This window comes from Pleurodeles waltl, chromosome 6 (genome assembly GCF_031143425.1).
Source record: "Pleurodeles waltl isolate 20211129_DDA chromosome 6, aPleWal1.hap1.20221129, whole genome shotgun sequence".
Classification (NCBI taxonomy): Eukaryota; Metazoa; Chordata; class Amphibia; order Caudata; family Salamandridae; genus Pleurodeles; species Pleurodeles waltl.
The window spans coordinates 808146862-808168175 of NC_090445.1; positions in this window are offsets into that span (position 1 = coordinate 808146862).

Here is a 21314-nt window from a genome sequence, read left to right on the forward strand (position 1 = left end):
CATGTGACCCCCTGAAATGGAGGCTGCCTGACCTGTAAGGTGGGACAAGGGGATATGAGGTAACTGCACTGGCGTTGTACACCATCGTGGTAGGCGGTCGAAGACCGCGGTGCAATCCTGCATTGGTTAACATTGGACCCTATGGGTCCCAGGGGCCAATGACGATGTACGTCGGCGGTGACGGTACACACCACCGTGGACGTGACCGCCATTTTCTGTCTGTTCACTCACTTGATACCTGACCTTCGACAGGAGAGGACCTAAACTGCAAGTGCTGCTGTGACCTAAGTCTGGAAGCGACAGTGGCTCATGTGTCTGGGGAAAGGGCCCCTGCCTTCACTTCGGAGGAGTTGGAGAAGTTAGTGGATGGGGTCCTCCCCCAGTACACGCTACCCTACGGTCCTCCAGACAAACAGGTGAGTACACTGTGAGCATGCTGTATCGGCAATGCCTGTTTGAAGTGGTGTGGATGGAAGATACAGGGGGTGGGGGGGACTGAGGCCTGCATGAGCGGACGGGGAGTGTATGTGCGTCTGTTCAATGGTGGGAACGTGGGTCAATTACTGTGACGGTCCGGACGTTTAAAGATTTTCCTTTTTCCCCTGTACTATTCCTGTAGGTCAGCGCCCACCAGAAGAAGGATATTTGGGGTACCAACGCAAAGGACGTCTAGACCCTGGGGGTCCACCACAGACGGAGCACCCACTACCGTAAAAGATGGGAGGACATTTGCCGCTATAGCAAGAAGACGGCGGAGGTCCAGCTGGGGATGGCCTCCCAACATGGGAGGGGTGCCCGTCGCACAATGACCGCCCTTATGTACCGGATCCTGCCGGTGGCCTATCCAGAGTTGGATGGCCGATTAAGGGCATCACAGCAGCCACAAGGGGGTGAGTACAGTCACATCCATCTGACTGCGTGCCTTAAGAGGTGTCTGGGTGGGGGAGGTGGGCTGTGGGTTCCCCTAGGCCAGGGCGAGTTTTGTAGGCAATATCTCTTCGTGAGGCAGGCTATGTAGCACCCCAACCCCACCAGTGGTAAGAGCCAACTACACCTAGTCAGGCTCCTGTGACTTCCATGTGTTCAGCAATCAGGCATAGGCCTTGTACCCCATGTCCCTGTGATCAATTAGGGAACACTAAATGCATGGTGTAGTGCAGAGAGCTGCTGTGTCTGTAGTGTCTGCCAACAGTAGTGATATTGCATGCACTGAACATGTCTTTCTTCTGTCTTTCCCCCACCCTTTTTGTGGTCTCCCTGATCTTGTGTGCATTATCATCATCACGCGGAGGAGCAGTGGCACAGGAGCAGGAGGGAGCTGCATCCCACATGGCCCTGGAGGGCGAGACAACGGAGTCTGAAGCCACCAGTGGGACGGAGGGCGAGGGGAGCTCCACGGCGGGGACCAGAGGTGACATCAGCAACAGCAACTCTTCCTCTGATGGGAGCTTCTTTGCAGTGGCGGGCCCCTCTGTGCCCCCCGCATCAACAGGTACAGCCGCCACCCCCCACCAGCACCGCCCTCCCAGCAGCTGCTCATCGTGTGTCTCGTGGCTGCTCACCCAGGAGGGGGGGCATCTCCTTCGCCCCCGCACCTCAGACCCTGCCCCAGTCAGCCCTGCTGCCCTCAGTGTGGAGTCTATTGACCTCCAGAGATCCCTCACTGTTGGGAACTCTACCATTCTGAATGCCATCCAGGGTATAGAGAGGTATTTGCAACAAACAAATGCATATCTGGAGGGCATTCATTCTGGCCAGGCAGCCCAACAGAGAGCATTTCAGGCTCTGGCCTCAGCACTGATGGCAGCCATTGTCCCTGTGTCCAGCCTCCCCCTCCAACCTCCTCCACCAGACCCAATCCCTTGTACCTCATCCAATCCCAAGCACACCATCAGAGCAGCATGCACATACCTCAACGCACAAGAGTGGCTCAGGCAAACATAAGCACCACACATCCCACAGGCACTGTCACAAGCAGCATACCCATGCACACATACCAACACCCACTGCCTCCACTGTGTCCCCCTCCTCCACGTCTCCCTCCTCCCTCCCTGTCTCGTCTCCACTCACACCTGCATGCACTACATCCTCAGCCACTACTTCCATCACCAGCACGCCCATCACCACACATCGTTCACATGCACTCACTACCCCCATTACCATTCACACATCCCCTGTGTCCTCTACCAGTGTGTCTGTGGGCCCTCCTTCCAAAGCACACAAACGCAGCCACACACCCACCCAACAGCCATCTACCTCACAAGAGCCTCCGGCCCATGCACCTTCACCCAAAGTCAGCAAAGGTACACCTCCTACAACCACTACCTCTTCCTCCACTCCCAAACTCACTCCACCTACCCGTCCCAGTGTGTCTAAAAAGCTTTTCCTGTCTACTATTGACCTCTTCCCTACACCTCCCCCCCGTCCGTTCCGTAGGGCCCGCCTTTCCAGGTCCCAACCCAGCACCTCAGCCACCACATTACCAGGCACAGTGGTGCCAGCAACTGCGGGCTTTTGGAGTGCGCCAAGCATCAGGGCTGCCAGTGTTCCACAGAGCGACGGCAAGGACATTCCGCCACCTCCAAAAGTAAAAAAGTTGCCCACATCCCGGAGGGAGAAGGCGAAAACACCTGCCACCAATGGCTCAGGCAAAATAAAAGTTCATAGTGGAAAGACAGCTGCGCCACCATCCAAGGTGGGGAAGGGCTAAAAATTCAAAGGCAGGTCGACGTTGACGCCAACCTGCACGGCGGACAAGACCGCCACCAGCACCGCCACCTGCACCGCCACCAGCACCGTAGTCACTGAGCCCGCCACCAGCACCGCAGTCAATGAGCCCGCCACCTGCACTGCAGTCACTGAGCCCGCCACCAGCACTGCAGTCACTGAGCCCGCCACCAGCACTGCCGCCACAAAGACTGGCACCAGCACCGCCATCACAAAGACCGCCACCAGTACCGATGCCATAGAGCCCGCCACCAGCACCGATGCCACAGAGCCTGGCGTAAGCACCGATGCCACAGAGCCAACCACCAGCACCGATGCCACAGAGCCCGGTACCAGCACCGATGCCACAGAGCCCGTCACCAGCACTGATGCCACTGAGACCCCCGCCAGCACCAATGCCACTGAGACCGCCACCAGCACCAATGCTACTGACACTGCCACCAACACGGCCAGCGACCCCTCGACATCCTGAGCCAGTGGCACCAACGCAGACATGGCTGCCATCCCCAGTGGTCAGTCGTAAGAGGCTGGTGGTAATTTTCAGGAGTCTGGGCAGCTTGCATGTTGCACCACCGTCAGAGGAGTATCACATCCACTACCTCAGTCCTTGGCAGGATGAAGCACTCTGGGCACCAAGCCCCCTCCAGAACCAGTGGAGAAAGGCACCCACTACCTCAGTCCTTCGCATGATGAAGCACTCTGGGCACAAAGCCCCCATCCAGAACCAGTGGAGAAAGGCATCTACTACCTCAGTCCTTGGCAGGATGAAGCACTCTGGGCACAAAGCCCCCTCCAGAACCAGTGGAGTATCACATCCACTACCTCAGTCCTTGGCAGGATGAAGCACTCTGGGCACCAAGCCCCCTCCAGAACCAGTGGAGAAAGGCATCCACTTCCTCAGTCCTTGGCAGGATGAAGCACTCTGGGCAGAAAGCCCCCTCCAGAACCAGTGGAGAAAGGCATCCACTTGAGAGACTGTGGCTTGGCACTCCCCAAACTACAGCAGTAGGCAAACCACCGACTGTAAAGAGTTGTGAGACTGTGGCTTTGCACTCCCCAGGATAGAGCAGTGGGCAAACCACCCACTGTAAAGACTTGAGAGACTGTGGCTTTGCACTCCCCAGGATAGAGCAGTGGGCAAACCACTCACTGTGAAGACTTGTGAGACTGTGACTTTGCACTCCCCAGGATAGAGCAGTGGGCAAACCACCCACAGTAAAGACTTGTGAGACTGTGGCTTTGCACTCCCCAGGATAGAGCAGTGGGCAAACCACCCATTGTAAAGACTTGTGAGACTGTGGCTTTGCACTCCCCAGGATACAGCAGTGGGCATGGTGCCCCCTCGTGGAGCTGGCGTCGTGCACTCATCCGGCTGAGGTGCCCCCCCTTCCTTCCCCCTGAGTTGCCTGTTTCATTTCGATCAGATGCCCCTGCAGTGTTCTCTCCGTTTGGGCCCAGTGGTACACGAACTATGAAAGGTGCACTATGTTCCCGAACTATGAATGGTGCACTATCCGGACTTGTGTAGTTGGTGTACATAATTGTATATACTGTATTTAAAGTTTTGACTAATGGATTTTTATTTATTACACTAGTTCAACTCATTTCCTTTTCTCCTTTCATTCGTCCAGGGGGGGCGTAAATGTAATGTTGCTGCATGTATTTGTATGTATGTTGTTGTGGGCGAGGGTGGGGGTTTTGCGTTTTGCGTGTAGCGTGTGTTTGTCACTCTCTTTACCCTCACCCTCCCCTGTGTTGTAGGTGCAGTAATCACTGTGGTTGTCACCGCCATCTTTCGTGCTCCTGGTAGAGGAGCAGGAATACCATTGCAGGGAGTATTTGGAGTTCTGGCTCCATGGCATCCTGGTTCCTCGTGGGTATGGGGAGGTGAGTGTTTTCCCTTCCAGGTCCTGTTTCCGCCGTGTTTTTGTTCGCGTTGGTCCACCCTGGAAAAGGTGGCGGATTGGCCTCTCATAATAGTGTGGGCGATACATTGGTTTCCGCCTGTCTGTTGGCGGTGACCGCCGCAGTGTTTGTTTCTACCGCTGTGGCAGTCGGAGTGTTAAAGTAGCTGTCTATGTTGGCGGTTTCTGCCATGGTTGTGATTCCATTTATTTTACCGCCGGCCTGTTGGCGGTCTTACCGCCGCTTTAACACTGACTGCCACGGTTGTAATCAGGGCCTTTGTTTGCTTTTAAAAGACTTAAGACACTGTGGCCCTCATTACAACATTGGCGGTAAATCCCGCTTACCGCTGTGCAGAAGACCGCCAACACACCGCTGCGGCGGAAGAATTCTGCTACAGCTAATACCACCCACAGCTTGGAATCTCCCAAAATCTAGACACCCACACAAGTCCGCCACACCAAAGGTCAGTGATAAACTGGCGATAACAAAACAGACACCGCCACGCTAACAGGAATACACCCACACTATCACGACCCACGAATCCACGCGGCGGTCTTTCAGCTGCAGTATTCCATTGGCAGTACACACCGCTGCGCTCAAAATAGACACACATTTACAAAACACAACCACATTGGACAAATTTAAATACACACACCTGATACACATACACACACCACTCCCACACACCCAATACAATATAAGACACACACCTACATTACCCACAAACCCCTATGACAAAAATTGAGAACGAAGCACAGAGTGAGACACCACCATCAACAAACTAGCATCCACAGGCACACAACATCATTACTCACACAACATGCACGCACATCACACTACACACACAAACACATCCCCTCACACATCACAACACACACCACCTCACACATCACCCACACCACCCCATGGCACCGCAAAGACACCCTAGGTTCTCTGAGGAGGAGCTCAGGGTCATGGTGGAGGAAATCATCCGGGTAGAGCCACAGCTATTCATTTCACAGGTGCAGCACACCTCCATAGCTAAGAAGATGGAGCTATGGCGCAGAATCATGGACAGAGTCAACGCAGTGGGACAGCACCCAAGAACACGGGATGACATCAGGAAGCGGTGGAACGACGTACGGGGGAAGGTGCGTTCCGTGGTCTCAAGACACCAGATTGTAGTTGAGAGGACTGGCGATGGAGCCCCACCTCCTCTGCCACAACTAACATCATGGGAGGAGCAGGTCTTGGCTATACTGCATCCTGAGGGCCTCGCAGGAGTACCTGGAGGAATGGACTCTGGTAAGTCAAATCTTAACTATTACATCCCCCACCCTACCTGCATGCTATCACATACCCCCACCCTCACCCTCACCCCCATAACTCCAACACCTCACATATGGCCCACTATCACAACCCACACATCCCAATACCAAGCCCTGCATGCAACAACAAAGCATGGACACCCATCACCAAAGCATGTCCACTACAGATACCCACACACATCCCCAAATCAAATATCACACAAGGTCCTACACAAAAATGTAAGCACTGGGGTACAGGGTCACCCACCCATTGCACACCATAGCACACACAGATGCAATAATCATGCCTTTACACCCCTGCAGTACCCTTACCCAACGTCACCGGACAGGAGGTTCCAGACACATCTACCCCCCCCTACAGAAGAGGCCCACAGTGATAACAGCAGCTCTGTCCAACTGGATCTAGATGACTGTCCAGGCCCATCTGGGACCTCAGGACAGTCGGTTCCCTACACACTGGCACATGCCACCACAGAGCCTCCCCCCTCAGGAAACACCATCACAGCACCCACCCAGCGGGCCCATACCTCTCTCCCCAGGACACGTCATGCAGCAGTGTGTCCACCACTACAGGGAACCCAGGCAAAGCCACCACCCCAAGAACATCATTGGACCTGGGGGCAGTGGCAGTGGGCAGACGGTTCAGGGGACAGAGGAACAGGAAAACAGGGGAACTGGGAGGACTGCTGTGCGACAGGGGGAGGACAGGCCCAGGGAACCCACTCTCCATGAGGCCCTCTCCAACATCATGGGAGCGTACCATCATTCCCAGGAGACGATGGCAACGGTACTGGCCAAGTTTCAGAAGACCCAGCAGCTGCAGGAGGAACAGTATTTGGGGATCAGGGAGGAACTCAAGTCCATCAACACCACCCTGGTCACCATTGTAGGGGTGCTGAAGGACCTTGTGAACACCAGGAGGGACACTGTGGCACAATAAGGGGCCCCTGACACTAGCCTTGATGATGAACTGCCCACCACCTCTGCCCGCGCTAGTGGACAGGAGGCACCACCACAGGACCACAACACCAGCACCCCACCCCCTGCAGATGGAGATCAACCCCGCAAACGGTCCCTGAGATCCAGGACAAAGACAGAGAACAATGCCAAGACCCCCGCCAAGAAATTAGACCACCCTGAATGTCATCCTTCGGTCCCACTTCGTCACCCTGTCCATCCTTAAACTGCCCTAGCTCCACTTCCAATGTCCCTTTGGACAATGCACCTGTGAGACAAATAACTGGACTCTGCCCTGGACATTCCTCCACCATCACCCCTGACCATTTAAAAAACCCCTCCACTAATTAGCACTTAAATAAACACCCTTGAATCACAAAAAAATCTGGAGTGTCTGTGCTTTCACAAATGTGTATTTGCAATAACTGAGGAAGATAGCAATGTTGATTGTATTGTCAACATACCTATGTCACACAGCTCTAGTCCATGAGGTAACATAGCAGAGGTCACACAGTGGGACCCACATCTGTGAAATGGAAAAGCAAAGTGACAGGGCAGGGTCCATAAACTGGGTGAAAGTGACAGACATATGATAGGTCTAACAATTGTATGAGAAGTAGGAGGCAGTGATGTCTTCTTACCTGTGTCTCACTGGAAGTATTGCTGGATCACGTTGTTTCTGTTGTCGATATCCTCTTCTTCTGCCTCCTCTTCTTCACTGTCCACAGGCTCCACAGCTGCCACAAGGCCTCCTTATGAACCATCCTCCTGCAGAAAAGGCACCTGTTGTCGCAAAGCCAAGTTGTGCAGCATACAGCAGGCCCGAGGATCTGGCAAACCTTCTTTGGTGAGTAGTACAGAGAACCACCTGTCATATGGAGGCATCGGAACCTGGCCTTCAGGAGGCCGAAGGTTCTTTCTATAATCCTCCTAGTTCGCCCATGTGCCTCATTGTAGTGTTCCTCTGCCCTTGCCCTGGGATTTCTCACTGGGGTCAGTAGCCATGACAGGTTGGGGTACCCAGAGTCACCTGCAAATGTCGAGGGACAACTGTTAGACACACACTAACCCATAGGGACAACCCCAGACAACTATTCACAGGGTAGAGGGTCCTTGTCCTCACCTATTAGCCCCACACGGTGCCTCTGGAGTTGCCCCATCACATAAGGGATGCTGCTATTCCTCAGAATGTAAGCGTCATGAACTAAGCCAGGAAACTTGGCGTTCACATGGGAGATGTACTGGTCGGCCAAACACACCATCTGCATATTCATTGAATGGTAGCTCTTCTGGTTTCTGTACACCTGTTCATTCCATCAATGACACCTATGATGTTGGGGATATGTCCCAGGGCATAGAATTCACCTTTCACTGTGGGCAAATCCTCCACCTGAGGGAATACGATGTAGCTGCGCATGTGTTTCAGCAGGGCAGACAACACTCTGGACAACACGTTTGAGAACATAGGCTGGGACATCCCTGATGCAATGGCCACTGTTGTTTGAAAAGACCCACTTGCCAGGAAATGGAGTACTGACAGGACCTGCACTAGAGGGGGGATTCCTGTGGGATGGTGGACAGCTGAAATCAGGTCTGGCTCCAACTGGTCACACATTTCCTGGATTGTGGCACGATCAAGTCTGTAGGTGACTATTACATGTCTCTCTTCTATTGTCGACAGGTCCACCAGCGGTCTGTACACCAGAGGATGCCGCCATCTCATCACCTGCCCCAGAGGACATGCCCTATGGACGAGAACAGTGAGCACAAAGTCAGCCAACACTGAGGTAGTAAAAAAAGAATTTATTGCACACATTTGTCAATCCGCTATGTGCCTGACTCTGTGTGTATGCAAGGCCTAGATATGTGTGACGCATTTAAAAATAATGCCATGTGGCCACCTGAAATGGCGGTTGCCTGACCTGTAATGTGGGACAAGGGGATATGAGGTAACTGCGCTGGCGTTGTACACCGTCGCGGAAGGTGGTCGAAGACTGCGGCGCAATCCTGCATTGGTTAAAAATGGGCCCGTGGGTCCCAGGAGCCAATGACAATGTACGCCAGCGGTGACGGTACGCACTGCCATGGACGTGACTGCCATTTTCTCTCTGTTCACTTACTTGATACCTGACCTTCGACAGGAGAGGACCTACACTGCAAGAGCTGCTGTGAAAAGTGTCTGGAAGCGACGATGGCTCATGTGTCTGGGGAAAGGGCCCCTGCCTTCACTTGGGAGGAGTTGGGGAAGTTAGTGGATTGGGTCCTCCCCCAGAACACACTACTCTATGGTCCTCCAGACAAACAGGTGAGTACACTGTGAGCATGCTGTATGGGCAATGCCTGTTTGCAGTGGTGTGGATGGAAGATACAGGGGGGGTGACTGAGGCCTGCATAATCTGACAGTGAGTGTATGTGCGTCAGGGAAAGGGTGGGAACGTGGGACAATGACTGTGACAGTCTGGACAGTTAACGTTTTTCCTTTTCCCCTGTACTATTCCTCTAGGTCAGCGCCCACCAGAAGAAGGATATTTGGCATGCCATCGCCAAGGACGTCCGGACCCTGGGGGTCCACCACAGACGGAGCACCCACTGCTGTAAAAGATGGGAGGACATTCGCCGCTGGAGCAAGAAGACGGTGGAGGCCCAGCTGTGGATGGCCTCCCAACGTGGGAGGGGTGCCCGTTGCACCATGACCCCCCTGATGTTCTGGATCCTGGCGGGGCGTACCCGGAGTTGGATGGGCTCTTGAGGGCATCACAGCAGCCACAAGGGGGTGAGTACCGTCACATCCATCTGACTCTGCGCGCATTAGGGGGTGTCTGGGTGGGGGAGGTGGGCAGTGGGTTACCCTAGGCCAGGGCAAGCTTTGTAGGCAAGGACCCTTTGTGAGGCAGGCTATGTTGCACCCCATCCCCACCAGTGGTAAGAGCCATCTAAACCTAATCAGCCTCCTGTGACTTCCATGTGTTCAGAAATCAGGCATAGGCCTTGTACCACATGGCCCTGTGATTAATTAGGGAACTCTAAGTGCATGGCGTAGTGCAGAGGGCTGCTGTGTCTGTAGTGTCTGCCAACGGTAGCGGTCTTGCATGCACTGAACATGTCTTTCTTCTTTCTCCCCCCCCCTTTTTGTTGTCTCCCTGTCCTTGTGTGCATTAGCATCATCAGGTGGAGGAGCAGTGCCCCCTAACAGGAGGGAGCTGCATCCCACATGGCCCTGGAGGGCGAGACAACGGAGTCTGAAGTCACCAGTGGGATGGAGTGCAAGGGGAGCTCCACGGCGGGGACAGGAGCAGAGACCAGCGATAGCGACTCCTCCTCTGATGGGAGCTCCCTTGCGGTGGTGGGCCCCTCTGTGCCCACCACATCTACAGGTACAGGCGCCACCCCCCCCTACCAGCTCCACCCTCCCAACAGCCCCTCAGCGTGTGTCCCGTGGCCGCTCACCCAGGAGGGTGGGCATCTCCTTCGCCCCAGGAACCTCAGCTCCTGCCCCAGTCAACCCTGCTGCCCTCAGTGAGGAGGCCATTGACCTCCTCAGATCCCTCACTGTTGGGCAGTCTACCATTCTGAATGCCATCCAGGGTGTAGAGAGGCAGTTGCAACAAACAAATGCATACCTGGAGGGCATTCATTCTGGCCAGGCAGTCCAACAGAGAGCATTTCAGGCTCTGGCCTCAGCACTGATGGCACCATTGTCCCTGTGTCCAGCCTCCCCCCTCCAACTTCCTCCACCCAGACCCAATCCCCTGTACCACAGCCTATCCCAAGCATACCATCAGACCAGCATGCACACAGATCAACACACAAGGCTGGCTCAGGCAAACATAAGCACTACACATCCCACAGGCACTCTCACAAGCATCCTAACCATGCACACATACCAACATCCACTGCCTCCACTGTGTCCCACTCCTCCATGTCTCCCTCCTCCCTCCCTGTCACATCTCCACTCACACCTGCATGCACTACATCCTCAGCCACTACCTCCATCACCAGCACGCCCATCACCACACACCACTCACGTGCACTCACCACCCCAATTCCATTCACATATCCCCTGTGTTCTCTACCAGTGTGTCTGTGAGCCCTCCTCCCAAAGTACACAAACGCAGTCACTCACCCACCCAACAGCCATCCACCTCACAGCCACCGCAGACACTGTGCCCTTCACCAGCACCGCAGTCAGTGAGCCCGCCACCAGCACCACCTCTACTGACACGGCCGCCAGCACCGTAGTCAGTGAGCCCGCCACCAGCAGCGCCGCTGCTGACACCGCCGCCAGCACTGCAGTCAGTGAGCCCCCCACCAGCACTGCCACTACTGACACCACCGCCAGCACCGTAGTCACTGAGCCCGCCATGAGCACCGCAGTCAGTGAGGCTGCCACCAGCACCACAGTCATTGAGGCCGCCACCAGCATCGCCACCACAAAGACCGCTGTCAGAACCGATGCCACCGAGCCCACCGCAAGCACCGCTGCTACTGACCCCACCACCAGCACCGCCAGCGGCCTGCGACCTCCTGAGCCAGTGGCACCACCGCAGACATAGCTGCCATCCCCAGTGGTCAGTCGCACAAGGCTGGTGGTCAGTTCCAGGAGCCTGGGTAGCTTGCATGTTGCACCACCTTCAGTGGAGTGTCACATCCACTACCTCAGTCCTTGGCAGCATGAAGCACTCTGGGCACAAAGCCCCCTCCAGAACCAGTGAAGAAAGGCATTATCTACCTGAGTCCTTGGCAGGATGAAGCACTCTGGGCACAATGCCCCCTCCAGAGCCAGTGGAGAAAGGCATCCACTACCTCAGTCCTTGGCAGGATGAAGCACTCTGGGCACAAAGCCCCCTCCAGAACCAGTGGAGTATCACATCCACTACCTCAGTCCTTGGCAGGATGAAGCACTCTGGGCACCAAGCCCCCTTCAGAACCAGTGGAGTATCACATCCACTACCTCAGTCCTTGGCAGGATGAAGCACTCTGGGCACCAAGCCCCCTCCAGAACCAGTGGAGTATCACATCCACTACCTCAGTCCTTGGCAGGATGAAGCACTCTGAGCACCAAGCCTCCACCAGAACCAGTAAAGAAAGGCATCCACTACCTCTGTCCTTGGCAGGATGAAGCACTCTGGGCACAAAGCCCCCTTCAGAACCAGTGGAGTATCACATCCACTACCTCAGTCCTTGGCAGGATGAAACACTCTGGGCACAAAGCACCCTCCAGAACCAGTGGAGTATCACATCCACTACCTCAGTCCTTGGCTGGATGAAGCACTCTGGGCACCAAGCATCTTCCAGAACCAGTGGAGAAAGGCATCCACTACCTCTGTCCTTGGCAGGATAAAGCACTCTGGGCAAAAAGCCCCCTCCAGAACCAGTGGAGTATCACATCCACTACCTCAGTCCTTGGCAGGATGAAGCACTCTGGGCACAAAGCACCCTCCAGAACCAGTGGAGTATCACATCCACTACCTCAGTGCTTGGCAGGATGAAGCACACTGGACACAAAGCCCCCTCCAGAACCAGTGGAGTATCACATCCACTACCTCAGTCCTTGGCAGGATGAAGCACTCTGGGCACAAAGCCCTCTCCAGAACCAGTGGAGAAAGGCATCCACTACCTCAGTCCTTGGTAGGATGAAGCACTCTGGGCACAAAGCCCCCTCCAGAACCAGTGGAGACTGTTATCCACTTGAGAGACTGTGGCTTTGCACTCCCCAGAATAAAGCAGTGGGCATCCCATCCACTGAAAATACTTGAGAGACTGTGGCGTTCCACTCCCCAGGATAAAGCAGTGGGCAACTCACCCCCTGGAGAGACTTGAGAGACTGTGGCTTTGCACTCCCCAGGATAAAGCAGTGGGCAAACCACCCACTGGAGAGACTTGAGAGACCGTGGCTTTGCACTCCCCAGGATAAAGCAGTGGGCAAACCACCCACTGGAGAGACTTGAGAAACTGTGGCTTTGCACTCCCCAGGATACATCAATGGGCATGGAGCCCCCTCATGGAGCTGGCGTTGTGCACTCATCCGGCTGAGGTGGCCCCCTTCCCTTCCCCCTGAGGTGCCTGGTCCATTTCGATCTGATGTCCCAGCAGTGTTCTCTCCATTTTGAGTCTGGTATCGAGTGTGGGCCTCCCCCATGCAATTTGGACCCAGTGGTCCCCGGACTATTGATGGTGCACTACCCGGACTTGAATAGTTGGTGTACATAATTATTTATTCTGTATTTAAAGTTTTGACTAATGGATTTTTATTGATTACAATCGTTACAATCATTTCCTTTTGTCATTGCGTTCTTCCATGGGGGTTGGGGGGTTAATCTGATGTTGCAGCAAGTATTTGTGTGTATGTTGTTGTGGGTGAGGGTGGGGGTGTTGCGTGTTGCGTGTGTGTCACTCTCTTTTCCCTCCCCCCTCCCCTATGTTGTAGGTGCAGTACTCACTGTGGTCGTCGCCGCCGTCTTTCGTGCTCCTGGTAGAGGAGCAGGAATACTATGGCAGGGAGTATTTGGAGTTCAAGCTCCATGGCGTCCTGGTTCCTCGTGGTTTGTGTAGAGGTGAATGTTTCCCCTTCCAAGTCCTGTTTCCACTGTGTTTTTGTTTGCGTTGAATCCGCCCGGAGAATGTGGCGGATTGGCCTCTCATAATAGTGTGGGCGGTACATTGTCTTCTGCCTGTCTGTTGGCGGTGACCACCGCTGTGTTTGTTTCTACCGCTGTGGCGGTCGGAGTGTTAAAGTGGCTGCCTATGTTGGCGGTTTCCGCCATGGTCGCAATTCCATTTTTTTTACTGCCAGCCTGTTGGCGGTTGTAATGAGGGCCTTTATATCACTTTTTTGTGATATCTTAACATGTACTCATTGCATTTTAATTGTTTTGACCTGTATTTATCCAGATAAATATTATATATTTTTTAAACTCTGTGTGGTGTATTTTTGTGGTGCTATATGGTGTTATTGTATGCTTTATTGCACAAATACTTTACACATTGCCTTCTAAGTTAAACCTGACTGCTCAGTGACAAGCTACCAGAGGGTGAGCACAGGATCATTTGGATTGTGTGCGACTTACCCTGACTAGAGTGAGAGTCCTTGCTTGAACAGGGGGTAACCTGTCTGCCATCCAAAGACCCCATTTCTAACACCAAGGTACCATAAAACTTAAAGAACTAGGGGTTTTGTACTTATGTAAACCAATGTGTGGTTGCCCAAACAGTATACCTGTTTTTGCACACTACATAGAGGGCCAGCCTCCTACAGCAAGGCACTGTCCGATTAGCTTCCTTTAGAAACCTATATTCAGCAATATCCATTAAGTCATCAAAGTGTCAGCCCCACAAAAGATCATGAAACGTATGAATTGAATGTTTCTATGCTGTTCAGTCGGTTAATTAATAACTATTTTGCTCACTGAGCTGTCTCATAACCTCTGCTCTATAATCAGAAATGTTCACCACCACTACATTACCCTCTTTGTCAGATTGTTTGATCAATGTATTGGGATCTTGTATCATGTCCATCAATGCAGTTCTCTTTTGTATAGTTAAATTAACATATGCGGGATGCTGTTGATGTAATGAAGATTATCTAGCTCTTGTCCCATGACACTGTGGAATGCTTTGATGTTATCATGTGTCATATTAGAATTAAATCTGCATTTAGGTTTTAAGGCACTTGATGATGCAGAGTCCACTATAAAACCCACATACATTAGGACCTCACTGACATTATCAACAATGGAACTATCACAATGCATTTCCAAATCATGTGCTGCAATGATAATCTTGTAAATTAAAGTTAGTGAGTATTGGATCACTTTTAACTTTTGTATTCGTATGATAATAATCTTTTGATATTTTGTGAAGTTTCCTATGTGTTAATTTTCTCACAAACAAGGATAAATCAACTTTTATGTTGGTGTAGTTCATGTTTGTTACTGGACAAAAAGATAAACCCAATATTAGAACAGATTCTTCTTCTGCAAATAGTTTACCTGTTGAAAGATTAATCACAGATTTATCCATTTTAGGAGTATCCATTGTCTTGACTTCAATTGCTATCGGGGTGATCCATCTGAGCTGTTTGTTTCTGCCAACTCTATGAGTTATTTTGTAAATGCCTTTGTGTCCTTTCCTCTTCCCTTTGCATTTTCTTTGGGCTTATTGTATGTGTTCTGATCCTGTTTCTGTTTGAGGAGTTGGAATTCCTGGTAGAAGATTAAGGGGCGAATTCCTAAAGGGGTCTACCCTGATTGTTCTTCCAATTCTGATCTCAGGTCTGAGCTAGACTTGGTTGACAGGAAGCACAGTTTTCTTCGTTGTTCTGGTACTCTTAGGTCCTTTGAAATCAAGTTAAATAATTTGGCAAAAGTAATCTTCCCTCAGTATAATCCTTTTTACTCCACAGATAGTTGGTTTGGTTTCTAGTGTTGATGTTGATGTAAGTGGTTAATCTCTCTCCCAGAGCCTTCAAAAATTCAATGATACAAATTTATTTTTTGTGTTTTTATAATTCCTCATTTAATTTAAGTAGCTCTTTAGTAGTTGCCTCTAGATCAATCTTGGCATATTTCACCAAGAATGCAATTATTTCTTACCAGGTTTTTGCCATAAGCTGAACCCATTCTTTCAATAAATCAAGGTTGGGGTTTTCAAAAGTCAGTATGATAAAAAACCTGTAATACTAGGTATTCTGTCTACTTCTTTGTAGTTTGTCAATGAGGTGATTTCCAATAACTTAAGATCACATTTCTTTAGTTGTACATTTTGTTTCAATTATACATAAACTGGTGATTTATTGGTGTGCTGCTACGTGAGAGCCATTATTTGAGTCTATTTATTCTTGCTCGCTGTGCCACAGGTTTCCCTGATAATGTTTGACTTTTGTTGCCCCCTCACTGTCCCCCGATCTCAGATCCAGAGTCACAATTTCTATAAGCAACTTACTTAAAAAGTGATGCAGATGCACTGAGAAGAAACAAGGACAGTTATTATGTGACGACAGATGGAGTTTCTCTGCAGCAAATCCTCTAAATGTATACACTGTCCTCACAAAGGCAACCTGAGACTCTCTAGCCATATCGGTTTCCCCACAGGCTTTGCACAGTATAATGTTTGTGAATGCCAACCATTAGTAAGGAAACATAATTGTCATCATCAGAAATCATTCACAAACACATAGTTGATAATGCCAGTGTTATTTCTTTACTGGTAACACAAAAATGCTGTTTGGCAAGATTCGCCTTTAAAAGTTCATAAGTGCGCTGGATGGGGAGAGAGGAAGACAAAGTGAAAAATAAATCCCCTTTTCTTCCACGCAGCATTCAGTTATGTGTACCCGCTTTGCTCCCAGAGAAAGAACATGCAGTTTTATCACCCCAATCGCTCCTATTCATAGTCTGCCAAATTGTATGCAGTATGATGTTGGGAAACCGGTGATGCACGCAGGTTTCTAAACAACTTACTGTATATGCCACAAACACCTTTTATGCCCTCTGTTCTGTGGGATGTGCACACAGAGTTCATGTTAAGTATATATCTTTATTTGAGCTAAAAGCCATAAAAGTATCCAACAAGACAACATACAATATTCACACAATAAAATAGAAAAGGGATAAAAAGAGAAGGGTGCCGTATGATAAATTAAGAGGCCTTGTCACTTTCTTCTAAAATAGTTTGTAAAGCACACAAATATAAAAACAGTGTAAGACAGGCATTAAATATTATAGAACTAAAAACCATTCTAACTAGGTTTCACTTGATTATCTGCTTCTGCCAAAAGTGTTTTTAGCTTTCACAAACAGCAAGATTTTCTCTAGTTCTTATAGCCCATGCACTTTGGAGATATCTTGCGACTGCAAAAACTACCTTGTCACTTGTATCACTTGCCAGAATTCGTAAGGATGTATTATATTTCCTTATCCCCAATGATCTACATAAAGGAATAATCCACTTCTTCTTAGGGACCAAATATCTAGGGCAGAAGAATATAAAGTGTGCAAGTGTCTCAGGTTGCTCGTGGCAAAAATGGCAGAAGCTCAAGTTGTTATCCTCCTTACTCCACCTTGCGATGAATGTCTTGATTGGCAAGATCCCTAGCCTAAATTTAATAAAAAGGCTTTTAATGTAAGGAGGGTTTATATTATCCATGTAGGCTTCAAACTTGGGATTGCATTTATGGTCTAAAAACTGTAATGTCCTGCTACCTTGGTCCTTTTTGGTCCAAGTCTGCACCAGAACCATCTCCCAGTAACACCGCCTTATGCGTACTTTTGCTTCCTTGGTTAAATTATGAGGATCTCTCCACACCTCCTCCATTTTAATGAATTGGCTCATATCTCTAATGTATTTGAACCAAGGAAATTTCAATGCACCACCATCCGCTAGCAGCTCAGCTGCTGCTGCTTGATAGGTGGACATATGTTCAGATGTCCAAACACGAACCCAATACATAAGAGGTCTCAGGGCAATTTCATTATGGATCTCATTTACAGCTAAGTCAAATCTGAGGGGTGTGAGAGGAGTACTCATCGGCAAACGCAAAAAGTTACGCATAAAGCAATTTTCTACCATTGCCAAACTTCTGGAGTTGCAGTGTCCCCATAACTCGCCACCATAAATTGAAGCAGCCACTGCCGCTGACTTATATACTGTAATGGCAGGTGAGATTTCCCCTTCCGAGATGTTTGCAATTTTCCTCCCTATCACTGCTGACCTCTGCCGGAGGACAGACAGACTCGTTCCAATCTGTGCCGACCATTGTTGGTCATCCGCTAGTCTAATCCCTAAATAATCAAATTGGCTAACTCTCTCTACCAATTGTCCAGCTATAGTCATTTTTCCCCTACATGACTTATGCGGATTAAAAGCCATAAACTTGGTCTTAGTTGGATTTATTTCAAGGCCCCTCTTGGCATAAAAGATAGAAAAAGCATCAAGTTCATTTTGGAGGCCCATTGGGTTTCTTGAAATCAATAGAGTGTCATCCGCAAACATTAGAATGGGGACCGGGACTCCTACTAACTTCGGGGCATCATGGTTACAATGCATCATCTGATCTGCCACACCGTTGATAAAGAGGTTAAACAGTGTGGGAGCTCAGACACACCCCTGTCTGACCCCCCAATCAATGGGTATGGCTTCTGTCAGGTCTCCACCTTGAGACCAACGTACCTGAGCATAAGTTCCTTCATGGAGATGTTTTATCAGTCTCAGAAGTTCTTTATCAAGTTGATAGGACTCCAAGACGTTTCAAAACAAGACACGTGGGACCGGATCGAAGGCGGCCTTTAAATCAATAAAGGCCACATACAAGTGGCTCTTATTGAGTATCAGGTATTTCCAGCAGAGGAGGTTGAACCTGAACGCCTGGTCTATTGTGCTAACTCCTTTCCTGAATCCCGCCTGGAAATTGGAGAGGATCTGAAAGTCCTCTATCCATGTCTGCAGTCTGGTCAGGACCTGCTTACAAAATACTTTTTGGCTCACGTCAATTAAGCTTAGTGGTCTATAGTTAGTTGGTAATTCCCTTGACCCCTTTTTAAAAACAGGAACTATTATTGCTCCTTGCCATGTAGAGGGAAGCCCACCACCCCTCAGAATCACATTGCTAAGTACATTTAGATATAAAGATCAGGGGCCAGATGTAGCAAGGTTTCCTTTTGCGAGTTGAAAATTGCAAGTCCCAGCGACTCGCAATTTGCAACTCGCAAAAGGAAATGCTGAAAGGTGTCTCAGACACCTTCTGCGACACGCTATGGGGTCGCAAAGACCCACCTCATAAATATTTATGAGGTGGGTCGCAGTTTGCGACCCCATAGCGAGTCTAGGCACTCACGGGGATGGTGGCCTGCTGGAGACAGCAGACCACCATGTCCGTGACTGCTTTTAAATAAAGCAGTTTTTTTTTCTCTTTGCAGCCCGTTTTCCTTAAAGGAAAACGAGCTGCAAATAGAAAAAAATACCGAAACCTTTTGGTTTCGTTTTTTTTCAGAGTAGGCAGTGGTCCATAGGACCACTGCCTGCTCTGCAAAAATATTTTTGTGAGCATTCACAAAGGGGAAGGGGTCTGATGGGGACCCCTTCCCTTTTGCGAATGAGTTACCATCCACTTCAAGTGGATGGTAACTGCGAGTTGATTTGCGACCGCTTTCGCGGTCACAAATCAACTCTACATCGTGATGCGGTCGCAAATAGGAAGGGAACACCCCTTCCTATTTGCGAGTCGGAATCACATTTTGCGAGTCGGTACCGACTCGCAAAATGTGATTCTGCATCGCGGAAGGCCTTTTGTGCCTCGCAAACGGCGTTTTTCGCCGTTTGCGAGTCGCAAAAGGCTTACTACATCTGGCCCCAGGTTCTGGGTCGGGATAGATACAAGTCACCTGGAATACCATCTAGACCAGGGGTCTTTACTTTCCGTAATGTTTGAAGAGCAAGAGTGGTTTCTTTTAGGGAAAAAGGATCCAAATCAAAGATAGATGAAACAACTACCCCAGAAGTTGGTATGTAAGAAGTAGAAGGCCCCTCTATTATTGGTGGAGTGACATTGATGCAGCTAATCTGAACCGCTCTATACAGATTTCCAAAGGGTGACACACAGGTTTCTGGTAGGATTGCTGGATAGCTCTCCACATTTTTGGAATGTCCTTTTTCTGCCACCAATTTCCAAAACAGTTTTGTATGCTTCTCATGGAGAGCATCTGCCAAAGCATTCACATTTTTGGTTTACCACTCTTTTTTAGCATTTTTCAGTGTTGTTTTATATGCAGTCCTAGTTGCTCTTATCTCCCAGCAACTCCCTACCTGCAATGCTCCCAACAGCTGTAATTTGGCCTGTCAGCAAGAACTAGAGAACCATCTCAGTGATCTAGCCATGGTTTCTACCCGCCTCCTTACTACCTGGAAAAATGGTCTTAACCAGTTGACCAAGGTACCATGCAAATTAATCAGGTCAACCAATACAAAATCAGTGTGCTTCAGGGGAAGAAGAGTCGATATAACTACCTTGTATATTGATATCTGGAACTTCGCATCCTCTGCCACCGTTTCCCATCTCACATTTTTGCAATCGTTTGTCCCTGTTACAATATTACCCATCACCCATTTAGTCAGTTTGCTGCAAATAAATGTGGGGATTAAGAAAGATGTGGAGAGAGTTGGTGGGCACTATCATCTCGTGGGGAGACAGCCATATCAATGAGAGAGTTCCAGAGTAAACCGTCTACTAAAATATAGTCTAAGTGGCTCAAATATAGTCCTTTTTTATATGTAGGCAACGCCGGAGTATCCGACTTCGTATTCCCATTTACTACTCTTAGTCCCATAGTTTTTATTAGGTTCTTGAGTAGATCTAATGCTCCCCTTGTTTTCTTTGTTGTAACCTGGACCGGGCCTGATCTATCCCACGGGTCTGCAAACTGGGTTCCTTCTTGCTGGTAATCATCCTTATAACTCAATTGCCTATTGCAATCACCTACAACGATTAAGCCCTGGCCCCCTCGTAGATGGTTCAAGAGATCTGTAAGCGAATTCAGCAAAGCAATCTGTATGTTTTGTGGGCCAGGTCTAATGCATATATTTACAAATACTATACGAGTAGGCCCCCTTGGACTGCTAAATTCTACCTCCACAGCTAATATATCCCTAGTGGGGCTAAATATCTCCTTCGCCTTGGGGAACAGATCATGCTTTAGCCAAGTTATCAATCCCCCTGATGCCCTCCCGGATGGCGATGGGAGCGCAGCCTTCTGGAAGGTCCAGTATCCTGCTCTATAGATCATTGAAGGGGCCCATGTCTCCTGTAAAAGAATGATATGGTGTTGATCTATAAAACTGCACCAATCTGGGTTGGTTGTTTTTGATAGCACACCTGCCACATTCCAGGATAAAAGTTTGATTAGGGAATCATTACCATCCCCTACATTTAACAATCTCTCATTAGTCTTTTTTATAGAGGATGCTACTTCGCAGACCCTCCCTTCTACTTGGCCATTACAATATGTTCCTACCTCTGCTCCCGCAATGCCCAAAGACAGATTACTTAGGGCACAGGGTTCCATAACCCTTTTAGTAAAGTATGGGAGCTTTGCGTCAATCCACAGTTGAAGTTGGACTAATCCTAAGGCCCTGCCTTGAGGTACATATACTGGGAAGCAATATATTATTAGGGTTATCTCTAAAAAACTAATTAGCCATTAGTGGCGGAATCGTTTGGGTAAGAGTTACTTGGGATAGGGTTCCAGGTCTCAGTCTTTGCTCAAGCGCTAGAAGACCCTTTACTCGGCTCTGGCTGTTCAATTTTAACCCTATGAGGTCTTTTTCTAAGCTATCACTTGAATATCTCTGGACATTAACTATGTCATCCCGTATAACGGACTTACATTTCTTTACTCCCCTTATCCAGTGGATTATTTTATTTTT